Source organism: Electrophorus electricus, chromosome 6 (assembly GCF_041902795.1).
Source record: "Electrophorus electricus isolate QZ-2024a chromosome 6, ASM4190279v1, whole genome shotgun sequence".
Taxonomy (NCBI): domain Eukaryota; kingdom Metazoa; phylum Chordata; class Actinopteri; order Gymnotiformes; family Gymnotidae; genus Electrophorus; species Electrophorus electricus.
Window position 1 is genome coordinate 865,001 of NC_137502.1, and position 22,500 is coordinate 887,500.

At 46.9% G+C, this 22,500-nt stretch overlaps 1 protein-coding gene across 4 annotated transcripts in view; it reads left to right on the plus strand.

Moving 5' to 3' along the window:
- Window positions 1-22,500, plus strand: part of LOC113591235 (tetraspanin-9) — a 147,458-nt gene that overhangs the window by 64,549 nt on the left and 60,409 nt on the right. For 2 of the 4 annotated variants that reach the window (XR_014124043.1, XM_035525499.2), the window contains exon 1: window positions 22,408-22,500. This exon is cut by the window's right edge and continues 631 nt beyond it. The exons of 1 other annotated variant lie outside the window; for it this stretch is intronic. The gene's annotated coding sequence lies outside the window, so the exon portion shown is untranslated. Of the gene's footprint in view, window positions 1-22,407 lie in introns of those variants that run through there. One more of the 4 variants, XM_035525500.2, reaches the window with a different exon arrangement.

A 22,500-nucleotide genomic window follows, 5' to 3' on the forward strand; every position in this document is an offset into this window, starting at 1 on the left:
TTAGGGTTAGGGTTTAGAGTTAGGGTGTTTCACAGATGGGTTAGGGGTTCTCTGGTGTCTACATCTTGTTTCCACGTGTTCAGCTCTTCTACTCTTTTACCCAGCTGCAGGAGTAGCATTTTTCAGCCAGAATGTTTGGAAAACATGGAGCAATAATTTTAATATAGTTCTGGCAGGGGAAACACTAATAATGTTAACCCCTTAGTGTTTAATTAAAGGGAGACCCTAAGTGAGTCTCTGAAACCCTTTTAAAGGCAGCAGTAAGTGATGTAGCATTATGCAGTGCGGACTACCAGAGTTCTCCATTTAACAGTAGCACAGCGCAGAGAGACCTGAAATACAACAGATGTGACCAGGCTGGAGTGTGAGAAACAGGTAGAACATATGAGGATGAAACAACATGTCATGGGAGTCCAGGCTCTTGTGTAGGACAGTCACAGACTGAACAAGGCCCAAAGATTTCACAAAGATTTAGAAAACCTTTGACTAGTGTCTTAGAAGGACAGTGAACATGTTTTCATATTTTGAAATGAATCCAGACAAAATCATTGATAAAAACTAAATTACAGCCCATGATACTGTAAGGAGACTTTACAGTTTACAGTTACTTTACAGTTCAAACTTAAAGTTAAAACAAATAGTTGCTATTCCTTTTCCTTGTCCAGTGGTCCTCAGGAAGATAAAATATTTCCAATCCAGCATTAATAGTTCTGAAAATAATCTAATTTTAACAGCCAGGCCATCAGTGGTCTGTGGGCTCTACCCAGGGCTTGAGCTTTGGGGAGTCTGAGACAAGGCAGGTGAACGGCGCGGTGTCTGGATTTCCAGGTTAGGGTTAGGATTAGGGTTAGTTTTAGAGTTAGGATTAGGATTAGGGTTAGGGATAGGTTATAGTTAGGGTTAGGTTAGGGTTAGGTTTGTGTTAGGCTTAGTGTTAAGGTTAGGTTAGGGTTAAGTTTGGGTTAGGCTTAGTGTTAGGGTTAGGTTAGGGTTAGGTTTGGGATAGGGTTAGGGTTAGGCTTAGTGTTAGGGTTAGGGTTAGGTACGGGTTTCGAGCTCCAGAGAGCATCAGAGAACAAACTGGAGATACACCGGTCCATATTGACCACGACACACAGGATGTCATTCACACCAACGTCCCGCACCTCCCACACGAACACAAGCTCACACTCACCTGAAGTATTTCCAACATTTTTCTTTACTCTCTCTGTCTCTCACTCTACATTTTTACAGCCATCCTTCTATTTATTCTTAATAGCTTTAGGTTTATTTGGAGCTAATTCCAGACTCTTCAATCTAAAGATGTGAAATGGACAGTTGCAATTGGTTTCAAGAAAATAAAAAATGTTCCGTGCTGTTCCTGAAAGAGTGAATTCCAGCTGGAATGAAGAAAATGGCGCTTTGTGCTTTTATGAGACCTGCAAGAGTATGAGCATGTCAGCAGGACGGAGTCAGAAGCTCTTACCTTCGCTTTATCTCTGGGTTTTGTGTTGTTATCATGAAGCTTACTGCTCTGATCTTTTCATTGTTGACCAAATGCCAGCCTGGCATGTCTGGGATCAGAGGCCACTGAAGGAAATGGCACTCTAGTAATCCACGCCAGTCCACACCAGTTCACACCAGTTCACACCAGTTCACACCAGTCCACAGCAGTCTACAGGTGTATTTATCTCTGATCCTTTAACTGAATTAGTTGAATTAACTGACAGAATCCAAGGCTCTAAAGAAGCACATATGCACACACACACACGCGCGCGCACACTCACACACACGTATTCATGCACACACATACACACACACACATACACACACACACATACACACACACACACACACACACACACACACACACACACGTATACATGCGCGCACACACACACATGCACTCCTGGGTATCAGAGAGATGGTGGTTTGTGAGACAAGAGAAATCTAAAGGCTTGTGAGAGCTTGTGAGTGTCTGAGAGACACGAGGGAGGGGAGGCACGGGGGAGGGGAGGCACAGGGGACACGGGGGAGGGGAGGCACGGGGGAGGGGAGACACAGGGGACACGGGGAGGGGAGGCACGGGGGAGGGGAGGCACAGGGGACACGGGGGAGGGGAGGCACGGGGGAGGGGAGACACGGGAGGGGGGACACGAGGGAGGGGAGGCACGGGGAGGGGAGGCACAGGGGACACGGGGGAGGGGAGGCACGGGGGACACGGGGGAGGGGAGGCACGGGGGAGGGGAGACACAGGGGACACGGGGAGGGGAGGCACGGGGGAGGGGAGGCACAGGGGACACGGGGGAGGGGAGGCACGGGGGAGGGGAGACACGGGAGGGGGGACACGAGGGAGGGGAGGCACGGGGAGGGGAGGCACAGGGGACACGGGGGAGGGGAGGCACGGGGGAGGGGGGACACGAGGGAGGGGAGGCACGGGGGAGGGGAGGCACAGGGGACACGGGGGAGGGGAGGCATGGGGGAGGGGAGACACAGGGGAGGGGGACCCCGTGGAGGGGGGACACGGGGGAGGGGGGACACGGGGGAGGGGGACACGGGGGAGGGGGGACACGAGGGAGGGGAGGCACGGGGAGGGGAGGCACAGGGGACACGGGGGAGGGGAGGCACAGGGGACACGGGGGAAGGGAGGCACGGGGGAGGGGAGACACAGGGGAGGGGGACCCCGTGGAGGGGGACACGGGGGAGGGGGGACACGGGGGAGGGGGACACGGGGGAGGGGGGACACGAGGGAGGGGGGAGGGGAGACACAGCCACTGTGAGGATGTTCAATATATATTATACCATTAAATAAGTATATATATGAGAGGAAGAGATGGTGCGTATTATGGCCCCTTCCCCTCCTCTTTATTACTGTTATTACTAATTATTGTGCAAAGTACAATAATTGCCAAAGCACTAAATGTTGTTTCAGAAAAGTAATATACTTTGACATAAAAGTCAAAGCTGATTAGTAGCTTTATTATTAAAGGATACAACAATTACAATTACAACAAAAGCACAATCAACACCACCAATAGTAATAATAGTAATAATAATAATAATAATAATAATTATTATTATTATTATTATTATTGCTTCTTTTTTTTTAAGATTGCTTCTCTGAGAAGAATTTGTAATTTTTCTTTTTGGCTCATATAATTGAATTGTGGGATTACAGTTTGTATTTTTTAAGTGAAAATTGCTCATAGATTTTTAACAATAAAGTAGAAACTGTCATTTCAGCTGTCCTGGAGAGAACATGTTCTGTCCTCTTTGGACAGCCTGGTCTGTCTTTGTGTGTCCTTTCCTATAGCTGACTGAGCTCACTGATCTGGACGTGGTTAGGATGTGTGTCTGCTTTGTGTCTCTGACAGTAAGGAGATTCTCTGTTGATTCAGAGTCTCTGTTTAGGGTTTGATAACACTCGGTGGTGGCAGTTGTTTCAGGGTTAGTGAGTCTCAGCTGACTAAGAGGACTCATGTTAGGGTTCAGTAGTGAATTATTGGGTCTGCAGTGTCTTTAAATGCAGTGTTTCTCTGGGTCTGGTCTTTAAATAGTGTTTCTTTGGGTCTGGTCTTCAAACGCAGTGTTTCTCTGGACGCTGCCTGCAGGCCTGCTATTGGCTGCTGTCCCTTCTAGTGTCACGGTGCTGAATGACTGAACTTATACATTATTCACACGCACCACAATGGGCCGTGTTACACTATCAGATCATTAGCACCAGATTGAAATGTGTTTATGGATGGTGTAGTTTCCTCTTTGTGTCTGGGGTTCTGAGAACCGTTACTGCCTTCACTGCCCTGCTGAAGCTCCATGATGCAGTAATGATGAGTTTGAGTAAGTGTAGCACTGCTGTAAGGCGCCGCTGACTAGACTGAACGGGTGTCTGTGTTGGCATCTGGGCTTCTTACAGAATATCACAATCTCTCTCTCTCTCTCTCTCTCTCTCTCTCTCTCCCTCTCTCTCTCTCCCTCCCCTTCTCTCTCTCCCCCTCTCTCGCTCCCCCCCCTCTCTCTCTCTCTCTCTCTCTCCCCCCTCTCTCTCCCTCTCCCCCTCTCTCTCTCCCCCCCTCTCTCTCTCTCCCTCTCCCCCCCCCCTCTCTCTCTCTCTCCCTCTCCCCCTCTCTCCCCCCTCTCTCTCTCTCTCTCTCTCCCCCTCTCTCTCTCTGCCCCCTCTCTCTCTCTCCCTCTCTCTCTCTCCCTCTCCCCCCTCTCTCTCTCTCTCCCTCTCCCCCCTCTTTCCCCCCCCCCTCTCTCTCCCTCTCTCTCTCTCCCCCTCTCTCTCTCTCCCCCCTCTCTCCCTCTCCCCCCTCTCTCCCTCTCTCCCCCCCTCTCTCTCTCCCTCTCTCTCTCTCCCCCCTCTCTCTCTCTCTCTCTCTCTCTCTCTCTCTCTCTCTCTCTCCCTCTCTTCTCTTGTTGTTTCCCCTGGATACAGCATGTTGTTGAATACTGACAAGGTTTCACAGACATCCCATTATGTGTGTGCGTGTGTGTCTGTGTGAGTGTGATTGTGCGTGTGCGTGTGCGTGTGCGTGTGTGTGTGTGTGTGTGTGTGTGTGTGTGTGTGTGTGTGTGTGTGTGTGTGTGTGTGTGTGTGTGTGTGTGCAAGTGTGTATGTGTGTGCGCGTTTGTGCATGCATGACATATGCCAAACTCAACTTCTCACACTTATGTCTCTCATCTCTCTCTCTCTCTCTCTCTCTCCCTCTTTCTCTCTCCCTCCATCCCTCCCTCTCTCTCTCTCTCTCTCTTACTCTGACTGTCCTAGTTTTTTTTTGTTATGCTGTATGTATGAAGGCAGCATATCAGCAGCCTGTCCCAGCTGAGTTCCTGTGCCAGTGCTCTCATCCGGGGCTCCTCCAGGTCTCATCTGGGACTCATCCGGGGCTCCTCCAGGTCTCATCTGGGACTCATCCGGGGCTCCTCCAGGTCTCATCTGGGACTCATCCGGGTCTTTCGCTCATTTGTGTCTGAAAGCCCACTGTATCCCACTGTGTTCGCGCAGCATTAGAGATGATGCCCGATTTTAAACCACTGACGCCTCTCGTGTGTGTTTCTGCACATCAGTCTTCACATGTCCTGTGTTCTGCTGCTGTCCCACCCTGTGAGAATTCACTCAGGGTCTGTCTCACGTCTGAGCTTGTGCTGTGTCACTGGAGACTAGCAGTGCCCTGTCGGAGTGTGAAACCCCACCTCCAATGCCCCGCTCCCCCAATACCTCGCCTTTTGGTAGCTTGTGTCACAGGTTCTGTGGTAACTACGTTTGGCCAGAACATTTATTCTGTCTCATTTAACTTTCAGAACGGAGAGAATATTGGCATGATCTGGCATCTTAAACAATGGAAGTTCTGGAATAATTAACTACACTACTAAGGGAATGAATGTTAAAGAGAACATCTGAGGAGGAGGGCTTGACCCTGCGGTAACAAGCCTGAGGGTGGAGAGTGAGGCCTCAGACACTTTGATTAGAGACACAAGTCTAATAGTTTAATTTGCCCAAATATTTAATACCTGTTACACATACCTCACATACCTGTTACACATACCTCACATACCAGTTACACATACCTCACATACCTGTTACACATACCTCACATACCTGTTACATATACCTCACATACCTGTTACATGTACCTCATATACCTCACATACCTCAGTACTACACTGCCTCTTCGGAAGGTATTTACAACAAAATGTAACACACGTGAGTGAGCTAGCCAGGTGTAAGCACACGTGAGTGTTAACCAGGTGTAAACACACGTGAGTGAATTAGCCAGGTGTACACACACGGGAGTGAGTTAGCCAGGTGTAAACACACGTGAGTGAGTTAGCCAGGTGTAAACACACGTGAGTGAGTTAGCCAGGTGTAAACATACGTGAGTGAGTTAGCCAGGTGTAAACACAGGTGAAACAGACACTTGTGTGTTGGGCGGACCAGAAGGTCTTTGTGAACAAAAGCATAAGAACATCATTTGTGGACAGTGGACAGTCTGGGAGCAGAGCGGGGACTCAGTCTAATAGTGAGGATGTGGGCTAAAAGATACACTGGGACACAGGGAGTACACACACACACACACATACACACACACACACTGAGAGTGAATTTGAGTTGTAGGCGTCTGTTGGACTGTTCACCATACACACATACACACACACACACACACACACACACACACACACACACACACACACACACACATACTCAGTCTTACCTCTGTGTCTGAAGGTCACCAAATATCCTCTGTGGCCTCAGCCGTCTAGAAACTTCTAATAAAATAAGTGTTAGGGGTCTGCGTTTAGCAGTCTGTTAATAAAGACTGATGCTAGTTACAGGCCTTCAGATGGCAAAGTGTTGCCATATGATATTAGTCCCAGCTTGGATCTGAGGACTTGTCTGAGCTGCCCTGTCACAGAGGGTTATTTCTTCTATGTGAGGTAGATGATGAGTTTTACACATGGTGGGTGAATATCGAACCACACAGGCAGAAGGGTGTGGAGGAGCTATTTTCTCCCTCTAAATGATGTTGAATGAGACCCCGTGTTCTCTGGATAGAGATTTAAAATATCTGTTGTGGTCAGAGGGGGTGGGATGAGTGCAGCAGCAGCTGAACGTATGAGTCTCACTCGCGTCCTGAGGAGAGACCTTTGGTGTCAACATTCATGTAATGATTTCACTACTTTGCATACAGCACAGAGAGTGTGTGTGTGGACAACACACTGGACCAGGGACAGCACAGAGAGAGTGTGTGTGGACAACACACTGGACCAGGGACAGCACAGAGAGAGTGTGTGTGGACAACACATTGGACCAGGGACAGCACAGAGAGAGTGTGTGTGGACAACACACTGGACCAGGGACAGCACAGAGAGAGAGTGTGTGGACAACACACTGGACCAGGGACAGTTTTAGATTGTTATGAGAGACCAGAGAGTAGCTCTGAGCTACAGAGTTGATTTTCCAGTACTAAAATGAGAAGTCCAGATAGCTGAACCCCGTGTGCACAAGCCTCTGTTCCACTGACAAAATTTTGAATAAATTAGAAGTTATGTCCGAGGTGTCAAACAGGACTGTGGAAATATTGTCCTGACAGGTGCCTGTGTAATTGTTCGTGTCTCCATAGCAGCGCGCTGGTGTTTGTGTGGAGGTCAGTCTCTCACGTTTTTCAATTGACAATGTCTCTTGCGTACATGACTCTGATTAAGACTGTAATCGTTTCCATGGTGATGCAGCTACCAGATCTACTAAACAGGGTATCCCTTTATAATGTTATGTTTATCTGAGCTGGTCACTAGCAGTGTCACTGACACACTTCAGTGCTAAAACATTTCTTTACCTGTAGGCATGGGCAATATATTTACATTATATATATATATATATATATATATATATATATATATATATGTGTGTGTGTGTGTGTGTGTGTGTGTGTGTGTGTGTGTGTGTGTGTGTGTGTGTGTGTGTGTGTGTGTGAGTGTCAAAGAGTGAATTTTAAATGAGTGATTGAGAGAAACGGTGAGAAGAGAGAAGTTTAATGAAGAAAAAGGTTGAAGACAAAGAGATTTAATGATACTTAATGTTATTTAATGATATTTAATGTTATTTAAGTGGGATTTCTAACTTTCAAAAGCAGTAATGTTGACAAACTCCCAGTGTAACACTGCGGTAGGTTAGAATTGACTTACATAACCATGTGTGCAAGTTTGTACCTGCCTGACCGAGTCTCGTGCTCAGTCTGTGAGCGTGTACAGAGACACATCTGAACGAGGGGTCAGACTGGGAGAACTCCATTAGTTGCAACTTATAAATATTTAATACTTATAAATATTTAAATATTTAAATTAAATTTTAATCTAAGCCCCTTTGGGTTGGGGGGGGGGGGCATCTCTGCACAGCATCTGAGGGAGTAAAATATGTGTCTATATTGTCTAATCATTTTAATTTGGGATTAAGCCAAAAACCCTCATTATCTGTTTCCTGTGTCTGATCCTTTTTTGCCTTTTATGTGGTCGAAAGATATTTTTCTTGAGGCTGAACTGGTATTCACATTCCCCTGCATATTCTAGAGCTGTGTGGGGGGTAGGTGTGTGGGTAGGGGGTATGGGTGTGTGTGTGGGGGTGTGTGTGTGACTGGGTGTGTGAGTGGGTGTGTGGGTGGGTGTGTGTGTGTGCGTGGGTATGTGGGTGTGGGTGGGTCCGTGTGGGTGTGGGTAGGGGGTATGGGTGTGTGTGTGGGTGTGGGGGGGTGGGTGGGTGGATGGGTGGGTGTGAGTGGGGGGGTATGGTTAAGGGGGAGTGTGTATGGGTGTGGGTGTGGGGGGGTGTATGGTTAACCCCCCCCTTGTGGGTGTGCGCATGTGTGTATGAGTGTGTCTGTATGAGCGTGTGAGGTGTGTGTGTGTGTGTGAGAGAGAGAGAGAGAGAGAGAGAGAGAGAGTGTTTGTGTGTGTGTGTGAGAGAGAGAGAGAGAGAGAGAGAGAGAGAAGGAGAGAGAGAGAGAGAGAGAGAGAGAGTGTGTGCATGTGTGTGTGTGTGTGTGTATGAGTGTGTGTGTGTGTGTGTGAGAGAGAATGTGTGTGTGTGTGTGTGTGTGTGTGTGTGTGTGTGTGAGAGAGAGAGAGAGAGAGAGAGAGAGAGAGAGAAGGAGAGAGAGAGAGAGAGAGAGAGAGAGAGTGTGTGCATGTGTGTGTGTGTGTGTGTGTGTATGAGTGTGAGTGTGTGTGTGTGTGTGTGAGAGAGAATGTGTGTGTGTGTGTGTGTGTGTGTGTGTGTGTGTGTGTGTGTGTGTGTAATGGCTTGCGTCACACTGCAGGAACTCAGCCCTGCACTGCTAGATCCCAAGAGCTGATACAACCTCAGACCTGGAGAGCTGGAAATAGCCCTCATCTGTATCTGTAGGGCACCTCGCTGCTCCCCAGAGGAGGAATAATGCCCCAGCCCTGTCTTATTCCCAGCTCTCTTACCCCAGCCTCTCAAAATAAAGTCGCAGTGTTCCCTTTCCTCCTGTAATCCAGGGGTAATTTAATCCTAACTCTATAGTAGCAGACAAAGTGTAGCTGCGTCTCCAGATTCACGCTGCAGCGTCTCCAGATGTGTGATGTCTTCGGCAGGACGCTGTCTTGCTATTCCCCGCGAGGACCTCGTGCTGGCAGTGAGGGTTAACGTAGGGGAACCCTGCACGTCCTCGGGGGGGTTAAACAGGTTTCACTGATGTTTAATATCCTGATAGCAAACAATAAAAATTAAGAAGTTCAGAAATTCAGCCTCAAAAGCAATCAAAAGAACCCAAACAACTGTGTATCAAAGTGCTAAAATTTAAAACTGTAATGACAGTACTGTCCTCAACCCTTTTTTAAGGTCTGTCATTTGCTGTCATTTGTGAAAACCTGTGTGTATCCAGTATACACACCCAGGGCTGGGGGTTCTGTTTACACTCTCAGACAGCCGTGGCTTTAGGCAAACGTTGATGACAGTATCAAAAGCGTTGATCCTGTGTGGTGGCGAGTTTGTTTGGAGGTGACTGTGTGTGATGGAGGATGTTGGGACTCACTGAATTTGGTATTTTTAAACTCACTTTTCATGGAAATTCATATTTCACTTTTTGTATTACGGTGAACTTTAACTAAAACGTCACTGGAGGAGTTTAAGCCCCTCTGGGAAGGATGATACACCCCAAGAGAAAAATATTAAAAAGCTTTTAATCATTAGAAATTTTCTCTGCACCTTTTCACAATTATTCACTTAAATTCCTTGCAGTGCAAATCTTGTGGCATTATGTGTCGAAACTGTTGAAAGGTTTGTTTTACAGCTCCAGGTTTATTTACTCTGAGTTCTTTGTTTAATATACACAACCTTGTTTCAGCGTGGACAATGGATGTCCATGTACAGCAGGTTTAAGATACAGACACACACTGGAGCAGTGATGCAGGGTTATTACACACACACACACACACACACACACACACACACTGGGGCAGTGATACAGGTTTATTATACACACACACACACACACACACACACACACACACGGGCAGTGATACAGGTTTATTACACACACACATACTGGGGCAGTAATACAGGGTTATTACACACACACACACACACACACACAAGGGCAGTGATACAGGTTTATCACACACACACACACACTGGGGCAGTGATACAGGGTTATTTTACACACACACACACACACACACACACTGGGGCAGTGATACAGGGTTATTACACACATACACACACTAGGGCAGTGATACAGGTTTATTACACACACACACACACACACACACACACGCACACACACACACACACACACACTGGGGCACTGATACAGGTTTATTACACACACACACTAGGGCACTGATACAGGTTTATTACACACACACACACACTGGGGCAGTGATACAGGTTTATTACACACACACACTGGGGCAGTGATACAGGGTTATTATACACACACACACACACACACACACACACACACACACTGGGGCAGTGATACAGGGTTATTACACACACACTCTTCTCAGAACACTGCAGTGCCACTTGGACTGGGTCCAGTCCCCCGTTAGTCTGATCCAGTTCCTCCATGTCCTTATCTTCTCTCCTGTCTGATGTTCCAAATCATTTACCATGACGGTCATGTGTTTTCTCACACTCTGTACCTGCATCACTCATCACCTCACCCACCCACACTGTCTACCTTTGTCGTTTTCTCTCTTTCTCTCTCCCTCTCTCTCCCTCTCTCTCCCTGTGTGGTCTGCTGGTTTGTCACTGGTGACAGGCGGTATAAACATATGTCATATTTGCCGTAGTTGTTGTTTCAGAGTTCAGACTAAAACTGGTTTTACTGTCACATTAGTTTCAGCGTATGTATTTATGTGTTTATTATGTTTATGGCATCATTACCTCAGATAGATTCAGTATCTCAGACACAACGTAGACCTGAGATGTCTATGTCACGTCCACAAACCTGAGCATTCCCCATTGTCATGGCAAGCAAATCACTTCCTGGTTTTCATTCGTCTCCATGGTTCTCCTCCCCTTTCAGGTCAGCTGTTCCTAGTTTGTCCCTGATTGTAGTGTTATAAAAACCCCGTCCCTACGTATCTTGTTTGTTGGACATTGTCTTTATCTTAGAGTGTTTCTCATGGTTTCTGGTCCGATCTTATTTGTTCTCCATGTTTAGTCCGATCTCGTTTGTTCTCCGTGTTTAGTCCGATCTCATTTGTTCTCCATGTTTAGTCCGATCTCGTTTGTTCTCCATGTTTAGTCCATTCTCGTTTGTTCTCCGTGTTTAGTCCGATCTCGTTTGTTCTCCATGTTTAGTCCGATCTCGTTTGTTCTCCATGTTTAGTCCATTCTCGTTTGTTCTCCGTGTTTAGTCCGATCTCGTTTGTTCTCCGTGTTTGGTTACCCTTGCTGCATGTTGCTTTCCTTGTTTAGTTCTGTGTCTTCGTCGTATTGTTCATCTTCCATAACCCGGTTCTGTGTTGTTCCCATTTGTCTGTCTTTATGCTCACTGTTATGTTTTATTATTGTTGTTCTCCGTTAGTCTTTCCTTAATATGTTGTTCCTTGTTGCCCAGTTCTCACCCTGTTATCATATTATTCTTCTGTTAGCCTGTTTGTTCTTCATTCTATTCTGTATTGTTAGTCTGTGTTGGTTATTAAACTAATATTTATTTATTCTATTCAATCCGTTTGGTTCGTTATGGCGTCGTCACTTCACACGTGTGTTCGCTGTCCACCCCCTCCCGCGTTACTGGAGCAAAACAAAAATAGTGGTGAAATATGTGAACAGAGGAGAGAATTGGACCAATTATTTCCAAACCACTTCACCACCACCAGGGCTGATGTTTCGTCATCCATTAGCCGTTAGCTGAACGGGGGAACGGGGCAACCTGGTTGAGGAGGCTCCTGTGATGGTGGTCCCACATAGGAATGCCCTACAGTATTGCTTATAGCTCATTACATCCCATATTCCAAATATTCCCACCTCCTTATGGCTAGACTCAGAACAATGTGTATGGACTTTGTCTTGAGTGCCTTATTAGCTTTCAATCTGCAGACACCTTAGAGTCCCAGAGGAGTTACTGCAAAACAAGAGATCCCTCAAGCACAAGCATCCATCCCATAATGAGTCTGACGTCTACCAGACCCCTTCACTTTAAATAGATGTCTAACTTTAGCGAGAGGTTAGAATAGTGCAATGTGTTCACAGAACAGGAGGACAGGCTTGGTCTGTGAGTATCAGCAGAGCTGAGGCGCAGCAGGTCAGGCTGCCAGACGCCGCGGAGTCCAGCAGCTGAAGGACACCTGGTCCCTGTGAGAGGTGTGTGGTCTTTAGGGGGGACCAGAGTCCTCGCTGTACTGAGAGACTGAGGACAGGGCTTGTTCTCTTTGAGAATCAGTCTGATGTTTGACTTATTTACATTCACATGAGCGATGTGTCAGTTGACGGTTAACGAGGGGATCGGGAAGGCCATCTGAGGGCGGAGCGATTGATGTGTCGTCATTACCTCGGTGTGAGTGGCCTTGATTATGTGAACGTGTCTCTTGTCTGGTCAAACAGAGTTTGTTTGAATGATAATTGCAGCCCTCGGCATGCTGGTCTGTTTACTCTGATGACTGACTGTCAGCCGCTTTCCTGATTCACACTTTCTCACGCTCAACAAACAGCAGTAGAACAGATGATATGATTGTATATGATCTGATCCTGTGCTCCACACGACACCTCTGGTCTGTTTGATTCCTTTGCTGCTATAGGAGTGGTAACTCAAGTGGCAGATCGTATCGGTTTCTTCAGTGCACAGAGCTGCTGCTGTGTTTAGTGAGAGAGATTAAAGACTTTTCCATATTATGGAACGCAGAAACTCACCCTGCAGGTCAAGATGCTCGGTGAGACTTTTAAAAGTGCATTGATCTTTTTCTGTCTTTCAGTGTAATCATTTCACTTCATGCAACTTCAAAACAATCAGACTTTGAACACGTTCTTATTAGTGAGCACAGAACCGTGGAAACGGAGCAAACCTTCGCACCCGCTGCCCGCCTGAGTCTGTGTGGGCCTCCGGAACTCAGGAGAGGTGCAGGAGCTACTGAGGACTGAGGCACAAAGTGAAAGAGTTTTATTACCAGACTGAGATGTGCTGGAGTTCACCGTGATGTATATGAGCTTACCACAATGCCATAGCAACGCTAGCCAGAGAGAGGAGTCTAAGATGCCTCACCCAGCTTTCTCTCTCTCTCTCTCACACACACGCACACACACCCATGCACGCACTCTCTCTCTCTCTCTCTCGCTCTCTGTCTCTGTGTGGCACACGTGTGGTGTATGTGTAGTTTGTGTGTCTGGTTGCTGTGTGTGGCATTGGTGCGTGTGGCGTGTGGCATTGGTTTGTGTGGTGATGGTGTATGTGGGATGTGTCTGGTTGATATGTGTGTGGTTGGTGTGTGTGGTTGGCGTGTGTGTGGTTGGTGTGTGTGGCGTGTGTGGTTGGTGTGTGTGTGGCGTGTGTGTGGTTGGTGTGTGTGTGGCATGTGTGGTTGGTGTGTGTGTGGCGTGTGGGGTTGGGGTGTGTGTGTGGCGTGTGTGTGGCGTGTGTGGTTGGTGTGTGTGGTTAAATACATTCCTGACATGGAAGTCCAGCCTGGTACATTCCCTTCTTTCCTATGTGCTGCCAGAGCTTGTAGGTGTAGAGACTACAGCCCCTGTGTCTGTGTTCAGTGTGTGTGTGTGTGTGTGTGTGTGTGTGTGTATGTGTACAGTTAGACTACAGCCCCTGTGTCTGTGTTCAGTGTGTGTGTGTGTGTGTGTGTGTGTGTGTACAGTTACACTACAGCCCCTGTGTCTGTGTTCAGTGTGTGTGTGTGTGTGTGTGTGTGTGTGTGTGTGTGTGTGTGTGAGTGTGTGTGTCTGTGTTCAGTGTGTGTGTGTGTGTGTGTGTGTGTGTGTGTGTGTGTGTGTGTGTGTGTACAGACTACAGCCCCTGTGTCCATGTTCAGTGTGTGTGTGTGTGTGTGTGTGTGTGTGTGTGTGTATGTGTACAGTTAGACTACAGCCCCTGTGTCTGTGTTCAGTGTGTGTGTGTGTGTGTGTGTGTGTGTGTGTTCAGTGTGTGTGTGTGTGTGTGTATGTGTACAGTTAGACTACAGCCCCTGTGTCTATGTTCAGTGTGTGTGTGTGTGTGTGTGTGTGTGTGTGAGTGTGTGTGTCTGTGTTCAGTGTGTGTGTGTGTGTGTGTGTCTGTGTTCAGTGTGTGTGTGTGTGTGTGTGTGTGTGTGTGTATGTGTACAGTTAGACTACAGCCCCTGTGTCTGTGTTCAGTGTGTGTGTGTGTGTGTGTGTGTGTGTGTGTGTTCAGTGTGTGTGTGTGTGTGTGTGTGTGTGTGTGTGTGTGTGTGTGTGTGTATGTGTACAGTTAGACTACAGCCCCTGTGTCTATGTTCAGTGTGTGTGTGTGTGTGTGTGTGTGTGTGTGTGTGTATGTGTACAGTTAGACTACAGCCCTTGTGTCTATGTTCAGTGTGTGTGTGTGTGTGTACAGTTAGACTACAGCCCCTGTGTCTATGTTCAGTGTGTGTGTGTGTGTGTGTGTGTGTGTATGTGTACAGTTAGACTACAGCCCCTGTGTCTATGTTCAGTGTGTGTGTGTGTGTGTGTACAGTTAGACTACAGCCCCTGTGTCTATGTTCAGTGTGTGTGTGTGTGTGTGTGTGTATGTGTGTGTCTGTGTTCAGTGTGTGTGTGTGTGTGTGTGTGTGTCTGTGTTCAGTGTGTGTGTGTGTGTGTGTCTGTGTTCAGTGTGTGTGTGTGTGTGTGTGTGTGTGTGTGTGTGTGTGTCTGTGTTCAGTGTGTGTGTGTGTGTGTGTGTGTGTGTGTGTGTGTGTATGTGTACAGTTAGACTACAGCCCCTGTGTCTATGTTCAGTGTGTGTGTGTGTGTGTGTGTGTGTGTGTGTGTGTGTGTATGTGTACAGTTAGACTACAGCCCCTGTGTCTATGTTCAGTGTGTGTGTGTGTGTGTGTGTGTGTGTGTGTGTGTGTATGTGTACAGTTAGACTACAGCCCCTGTGTCTATGTTCAGTGTGTGTGTGTGTGTGTGTATGTGTACAGTTAGACTACAGCCCCTGTGTCTATGTTCAGTGTGTGTGTGTGTGTGTGTGTGTGTGTGTGTGTGTGTATGTGTACAGTTAGACTACAGCCCCTGTGTCTATGTTCAGTGTGTGTGTGTGTGTGTGTGTACAGTTAGACTACAGCCCCTGTGTCTATGTTCAGTGTGTGTGTGTGTGTGTGTGTGTGTGTGTATGTGTACAGTTAGACTACAGCCCCTGTGTCTATGTTCAGTGTGTGTGTGTGTGTGTGTGTGTGTGTGTGTGTGTGTGTACAGTTAGACTACAGCCCCTGTGTCTATGTTCAGTGTGTGTGTGTGTGTGTGTGTGTGTGTGTGTGTGTCTGTGTTCAGTGTGTGTGTGTGTGTGTGTGTGTGTCTGTGTTCAGTGTGTGTGTGTGTGTGTGTCTGTGTTCAGTGTGTGTGTGTGTGTGTGTGTGTGTGTGTCTGTGTTCAGTGTGTGTGTGTGTGTGTGTGTGTGTGTGTGTGTGTGTGTGTGTGTGTGTGTGTGTGTGTATGTGTACAGTTAGACTACAGCCCCTGTGTCTATGTTCAGTGTGTGTGTGTGTGTGTGTGTGTATGTGTACAGTTAGACTACAGCCCCTGTGTCTATGTTCAGTGTGTGTGTGTGTGTGTGTGTGTACAGTTAGACTACAGCCCCTGTGTCTATGTTCAGTGTGTGTGTGTGTGTGTGTGTGTGTGTGTGTGTGTGTGTGTGTGTGTATGTGTACAGTTAGACTACAGCCCCTGTGTCTATGTTCAGTGTGTGTGTGTGTGTGTGTGTGTATGTGTACAGTTAGACTACAGCCCCTGTGTCTATGTTCAGTGTGTGTGTGTGTGTGTGTGTGTGTGTGTGTGTGTGTGTGTGTATGTGTACAGTTAGACTACAGCCCCTGTGTCTATGTTCAGTGTGTGTGTGTGTGTGTGTGTACAGTTAGACTACAGCCCCTGTGTCTATGTTCAGTGTGTGTGTGTGTGTGTGTGTGTGTGTGTATGTGTACAGTTAGACTACAGCCCCTGTGTCTATGTTCAGTGTGTGTGTGTGTGTGTGTGTACAGTTAGACTACAGCCCCTGTGTCTATGTTCAGTGTGTGTGTGTGTGTGTGTATGTGTACAGTTAGACTACAGCCCCTGTGTCTATGTTCAGTGTGTGTGTGTGTGTGTGTGTACAGTTAGACTACAGCCCCTGTGTCTATGTTCAGTGTGTGTGTGTGTACAGTTAGACTACAGCCCCTGTGTCTATGTTCAGTGTGTGTGTGTGTGTGTGTGTGTGTGTGTGTGTACAGTTAGACTACAGCCCCTGTGTCTATGTTCAGTGTGTGTGTGTGTGTGTGTGTGTGTGTGTGTGTGTCTGTGTTCAGTGTGTGTGTGTGTGTGTGTGTGCCTGTGTTCAGTGTGTGTGTGTGTGTGTGTGTTTGTGTTCAGTGTGTCTGTGTGTGTGTCTGTGTTCAGTGTGTGTGTGTGTGTGTGTGTGTGTCTGTGTTCAGTGTGTGTGTGTGTGTGTGTGTGTGTGTGTATGTGTACAGTTAGACTACAGCCCCTGTGTCTATGTTCAGTGTGTGTGTGTGTGTGTGTGTGTGTGTGTGTGTGTGTGTGTGTGTGTGTATGTGTACAGTTAGACTACAGCCCCTGTGTCTATGTTCAGTGTGTGTGTGTGTGTGTGTGTACAGTTAGACTACAGCCCCTGTGTCTATGTTCAGTGTGTGTGTGTGTGTGTGTGTGTGTGTGTGTGTGTGTGTGTGTGTGTGTACAGTTAGACTACAGCCCCTGTGTCTATGTTCAGTGTGTGTGTGTGTACAGTTAGACTACAGCCCCTGTGTCTATGTTCAGTGTGTGTGTGTGTGTGTGTGTGTGTACAGTTAGACTACAGCCCCTGTGTCTATGTTCTGTGTGTGTGTGTGTGTGTGTGTGTGTACAGTTAGACTACAGCCCCTGTGTCTATGTTCAGTGTGTGTGTGTGTGTGTGTGTGTGTGTACAGTTAGACTACAGCCCCTGTGTCTATGTTCAGTGTGTGTGTGTGTGTGTGTGTGTGTGTGTACAGTTAGACTACAGCCCCTGTGTCTATGTTCAGTGTGTGTGTGTGTGTGTGTGTGTGTGTGTACAGTTAGACTACAGCCCCTGTGTCTATGTTCAGTGTGTGTGTGTGTGTACAGTTAGACTACAGCCCCTGTGTCTATGTTCAGTGTGTGTGTGTGTACAGTTAGACTACAGCCCCTGTGTCTATGTTCAGTGTGTGTGTGTGTGTGTGTGTACAGACTACAGCCCCTGTGTCCATGTTCAGTGTGTGTGTGTGTGTGTGTGTTTGTGTGTGTGTGTGTACAGTTAGACTACAACCCCTGTGTCTATGTTCAGTGTGTGTGTGTGTGTGTGTGTGTGTGTGTACAGTTAGACTACAGCCCCTGTGTCTATGTTCAGTGTGTGTGTGTGTACAGTTAGACTACAGCCACTGCGTCTATGTTCAGCCCGTGTTAGTGTCGGGGTTATGGTTTAGGGTTAGTGTAGGGTTTAGTGTTAGTGTAGGGTTTAGCGTTTAGTGTTAGTGTAGTGTTTAGTGTTAGTGTAGGTTCAGTGTTAGTGTAGGTTTGGCGTTTAGTGTTAGTGTGGTGTTTAGGGTTAGTTTAGGTTTAGCGTTTAGTGTTAGTGTAGGGTTTAGTATTAGTGTTAGTGTAGTGTTTAGTGTTAGTCTAGGTTTAGCGTTTAGTGTTAGTGTAGTGTTTAGTGTTAGTGTAGGTTTAGCATTTAGTGTTAGTGTAGTGTTTAGTGTTAGTGTAGGTTCAGTGTTAGTGTAGTGTTTAGTGTTAGTGTAGGTTTGGCATTTAGTGTTAGTGTAGTGTTTAGTGTTAGTGTAGGTTTAGCGTTTAGTGTTAGTGTAGTGTTTAGTGTTAGTGTTAGTGTAGTGTTTAGTGTTAGTGTAGGTTTGGCGTTTAGTGTTAGTGTGGTGTTTAGGGTTAGTTTAGGTTTAGCGTTTAGTGTTAGTGTAGGGTTTAGTATTAGTGTTAGTGTAGTGTTTAGTGTTAGTCTAGGTTTAGCGTTTAGTGTTAGTGTAGTGTTTAGTGTTAGTGTAGGTTTAGCGTTTAATGTTAGTGTAGTGTTTAGTGTTGGTGTAGTGTTTAGTGGTAGTGTTAGTGTAGTGTTTAGTGATAGTGTTTAGTGTTAGTGTAGGTTTAGCGTTTAGTGTTAGTGTAGTGTTTAGTGTTAGTGTAGGTTTAGCGTTTAGTGTTAGTGTAGTGTTTAGTGTTAGTGTAGGTTTAGGGATAGAAACTGGTCAGAAATGGGCTGCAGTTCAAGGTTTGTGCACGTAAATTCGCCTGTAAGTGCAGGTACAAGATTGATGTAAATGTGTGATTAGTTGTTTATGTGCTATAGCGTGATTAGTCGTGTATGTGGTATTGTGTAATTAGTTTGTGTGTGTGTGTGTGTGTGTGTGTGTGTGTGTGTGTGTGTGTGTGCTGTTGGGCGATTACAAACATCACAATATTGCCATTTGATTGTAGATTGCCATCATTTTAAATTAGTTTCAAAGCAAACAGAATGTTAAAATGTAAATTGATAAATTATATTTGACATCTCACAGGTTTGATAGTGATGGTTAGGGTTAGTGAAGGTTTAGAGTTAGAGTTAGGGTTTAGGTTTAGGGTTAGGGTTTAGGGTTAGCCAGCAGCACTGAGCTCAGATTGGTGACGGGTTCCATATTGATGGCTCTCTGAATCTCACACATGCTGAGCTTCAGAGTTACCTGTTTGTGTGATGATGGAATTCTGTTTTTATGTGTGCGTGTGCACATACGTATGTGTGTGTATCAGTCTGTGTGTGTGTGTATGTGTGTGTGTGTGTGTGTGTGTGTGTGTGTGTGTGTGTGTGTGTGTGTGCGCAGTGCACCTACAGTTGTGTTCGTGTGTCTGTGTGCGTATGCATGTCTCTGTGTGTGTGTGTAGTGCACCTACGGTTGTGTGCAAGTGTGTCCGTGTGTGTGTGTGTGTGTGTGTGTAGTGCACCTACGGTCGTGTGCGTGTGTGTGTGTGTGTGTTTGCATGTGTGTGTGTGTGTGTGTGTGTGTGTGTGTGTGTGTGTCCATGTGTGTGTGTCCATTCCATGTGTGTGTGTCCATGTGTGTGTGTCCATTCCGTGTGTGTGCATGCGTGTGCAGGCAGTGCAAGTACAGTCATGTGCGTGTCTGTGTCTCTGTGTCTGTGTGTGTGTGTGTGTGTGTGTGTGTGTGTGTGTGTGTGTGTGTGTGTCTGTGTGTGTGTGTGTGTGTGTGTGCATGTGTGTGTGTGTGTGTGTGTGTGTGTGTGTGTGTGTGTGCTCTGAAGTGGTGTGATGAATAGCTGTGTGCTGGATCGTGGCTTTTTCTTGGGTCTGTGGGCCATGACTAGAGCTCCTTCTGCTCCAGACCTGCTACACGTCTATCTCACAGGTGTAGATGTGAAGACCGTCTCATGCCTCACCATCACAGATGATCCACATGAGCTCCAGATACCTCCAGGGAAAAAGCACATACACAAAGAACAGGTTGGGGTTAGGGTTAGTGTTGGGGTTGGGGTTGTGGTTGAGGATGGGGTTAGTGTTGGGGTTAGTGTTGGGGTTGGGGTTGTGGTTGAGGATGGGGTTAGTGTTGGGGTTAGTGTTGGGGTTGGGGTTGTGGTTGAGGATGGGGTTAGTGTTGGGGTAGTGGTTGGGGTGTGCAGAGGCAGTTTCACTGAGGGCTGGGTGATAGGGGTGTTATCTGATTGTGATTACTATTTGTTTGTTTTGTAAGTTAAGTGTGTATTTAAGGTCTTAAACCATTATCTTAAATGTTAAACATCTACCAATTATAAAAACACAATTAACTTCCTACATTACAAAATCTGAAGAAATTGTGTTGTTTTCCTTTATTCTGTCGTTATTTTTAGAACCTTGGAAACGTCTGTGGTTTCTACAGTCTCAGAGCCTCCCTGAGTCATCATGAATTATGTGGTTTTGTGGTTTTGTTCTAATTTCCCTCCTCAGTAGGAGGTTGTGTGATGGAGTTGCAATGAAGCCTAATCTGGCTTTAACCTGCTCTCTGTGTAATCTCAGGTTACGTCAGCCCTTGGGCAGGATTGCGGCCCCACAGGAACACAAGACTGGATTAACGTGGAGTCATGTGCAGATGCTACGCTACTAAAGTAAAATTTGATCCCATCTGATCTTGAGCTCAGCCTCACAAATCCAGCCATGGTTCCCACAGAGTGTATTCGCTCTGACCCACAGAGAGCGGGTCTCTCTCTCTCTCTCTCTCTCTCTCTCTCTCACTTTCTCTCTTTCCCTCTCTCTCACTTTGTCTCTCTCTCTCTCTCTCTCTCTCTCTCTGTCTCACACTTTCTCTCTCTCTCTCTTTCTCTCTCTCTCTCTCTCTCTCTCTCTCTCTCTCTCTCCTATTTCTCTCTCTCGCTTTCTGTCTTTTATTAAAACTTGGCACTGGACATTTGATTGAATTTCTGCCCCATGTATGAGTGGGTTGTTTGTTACTGGAGCAGATTTTGGAGTGGTAGCCACGGATACGGTCTGTACCTGGAAATGAGGAAAACCCCAAACCTGTAAGCAAATTATGAAATTATGTCCATTAGCACTGCAGCCAGAAAACAAATTCATAATACACGGATAAACCATCCAAGTGCGATTCATGTGTGTGTCACAGATCATTTTAGCATTTTTGCAAAACACGTGTTACTGAATTTCAGACGTCTTCACTAGTGCAGCTGGGAGGATGATTACAGCCTCACACGTGTCTATTAAGCCCAAGCAGTCCCAACAGCAAACAGCAGTCTGCACCATGAAGACATTGTTAATAAGATTAATTACTAATAATAAGTAATATTATGAATAATTAATACTAATTATGAATCTTATAATAATTACTAATAATGAGCCAGTAACCATATACATTTACTTGATAAAAGTGTCTCCCCAGTAAAATAAAAAGACAAACCCTTCCTGCTTTAAAATGATCTGCATTTATTATCAATATTTTTTGCATGTGTGTATAATCAATAGGGGCACAATGTTAGCCTGTGTTTGAAATGCAAACAGTGGGGGGCGATCTCTCTCCCCCACAGTGGTGTATGTGGTTCGGCACATGCAGCTGGGTGAGTTCAGATTCACCCAGACATGTGATATATGATTTAACACCCCACCCTCCCCTCAGGTGAAACCATCCAGCCCCCTGGTCACGATTCTCTCACTGTACGTCGTCACATCGTGGCTGAGTGGCGGATAATCCAGATTATGTCTCTGGCCCTGTGCAGGAAGGGCGGTGTGATGTGTGTACGGCCCTCTCCAGTTCTCATGCTTCAAATGGTGCTAGAATTCCTGCCACTACATCAGCGCTCCTTACAAGGCAATGATAGTGCAGCAGGAGGGCTGCACCGACCGGCCAGGGTCCCGCAGACCGGCCAGGGTCCCGCAGACCGGCCAGGGTCCCGCAGACGGTCCTGGACCTGCTCACACCATTACGAACTCTGGTCATAGCCCAACGTATCCCAGCAATTAAAAAGCAAGAAAGCAATAATGGTCAGACTAAGGGTCAATTTATTGGTCAGTTTAAGGGTCAGCTGCCTAAATATAAAGACAATATAAAGCTTTCCATTGAACTGTCTGTTGTGTTTTTGAGTTGGTTCAGTGTAAACTACACCCATGTACATGTCTCACGTTTGTCCAGTCCAGCTGAGGTTTGAAATGAATCCCTGGACAGACAGACAGACAGCCGGACAAACAGCATTGCACTTGTACAGGCAGAAAGCCTGGCAGTGATAAGCTTATTAAAGAGACGCTCTCAGCTGAGGGGTTGAGCTTCTGCCAAGGGCTGCTGTCCTATTGGCTGCCTGGCTGACAGAGAGGAGGGGCCAGGAGGAGGAGAGGTAGAGGGAAATGGAGAGAGAGAGGGAGAAATGAAGGAGGGGGGAGAGAGAGAGAGAGAGAGAGAGAGAGAGAGAGAGAGAGAGATACGGCTCAGTGCTGGACGGGGATGGGCGGTAGTGCCCCGCAGAAGCTGCTGCTAACAGCACAAATCAACAGCAGCTCTGACATCGAAAGCACAGGAGAGGAGAGAGCAGAGACAGGAGACGCGAAGAGACGAGAGGAGACGAGAGGAGACATGGGGAGATGAGAGGAGACTACAGGAGCGCAAGACTCCAGGCACCACGAGACTCTGAAACAGGCAGATAACTGAGGTTCTACGAGACACTGTTGGTGCAGTATAGCTCATAAAAGATAGAGAGGGAGAGGAGAGGGGGAGAGAAGGAGAGAAAGAGAGAGAGAGAGGGGGGGGAGAGGGGGGGAGAGGGGGAGGGAGAGAGAGAGAGAGGGGGGGAGGGGGGGAGAGAGAGAGAGAGAGAGAGAGAGAGGGGAGGAGAGTGGAAGTTACAAGCTGAGGGAACTCTTGGGTTTTCTGTGA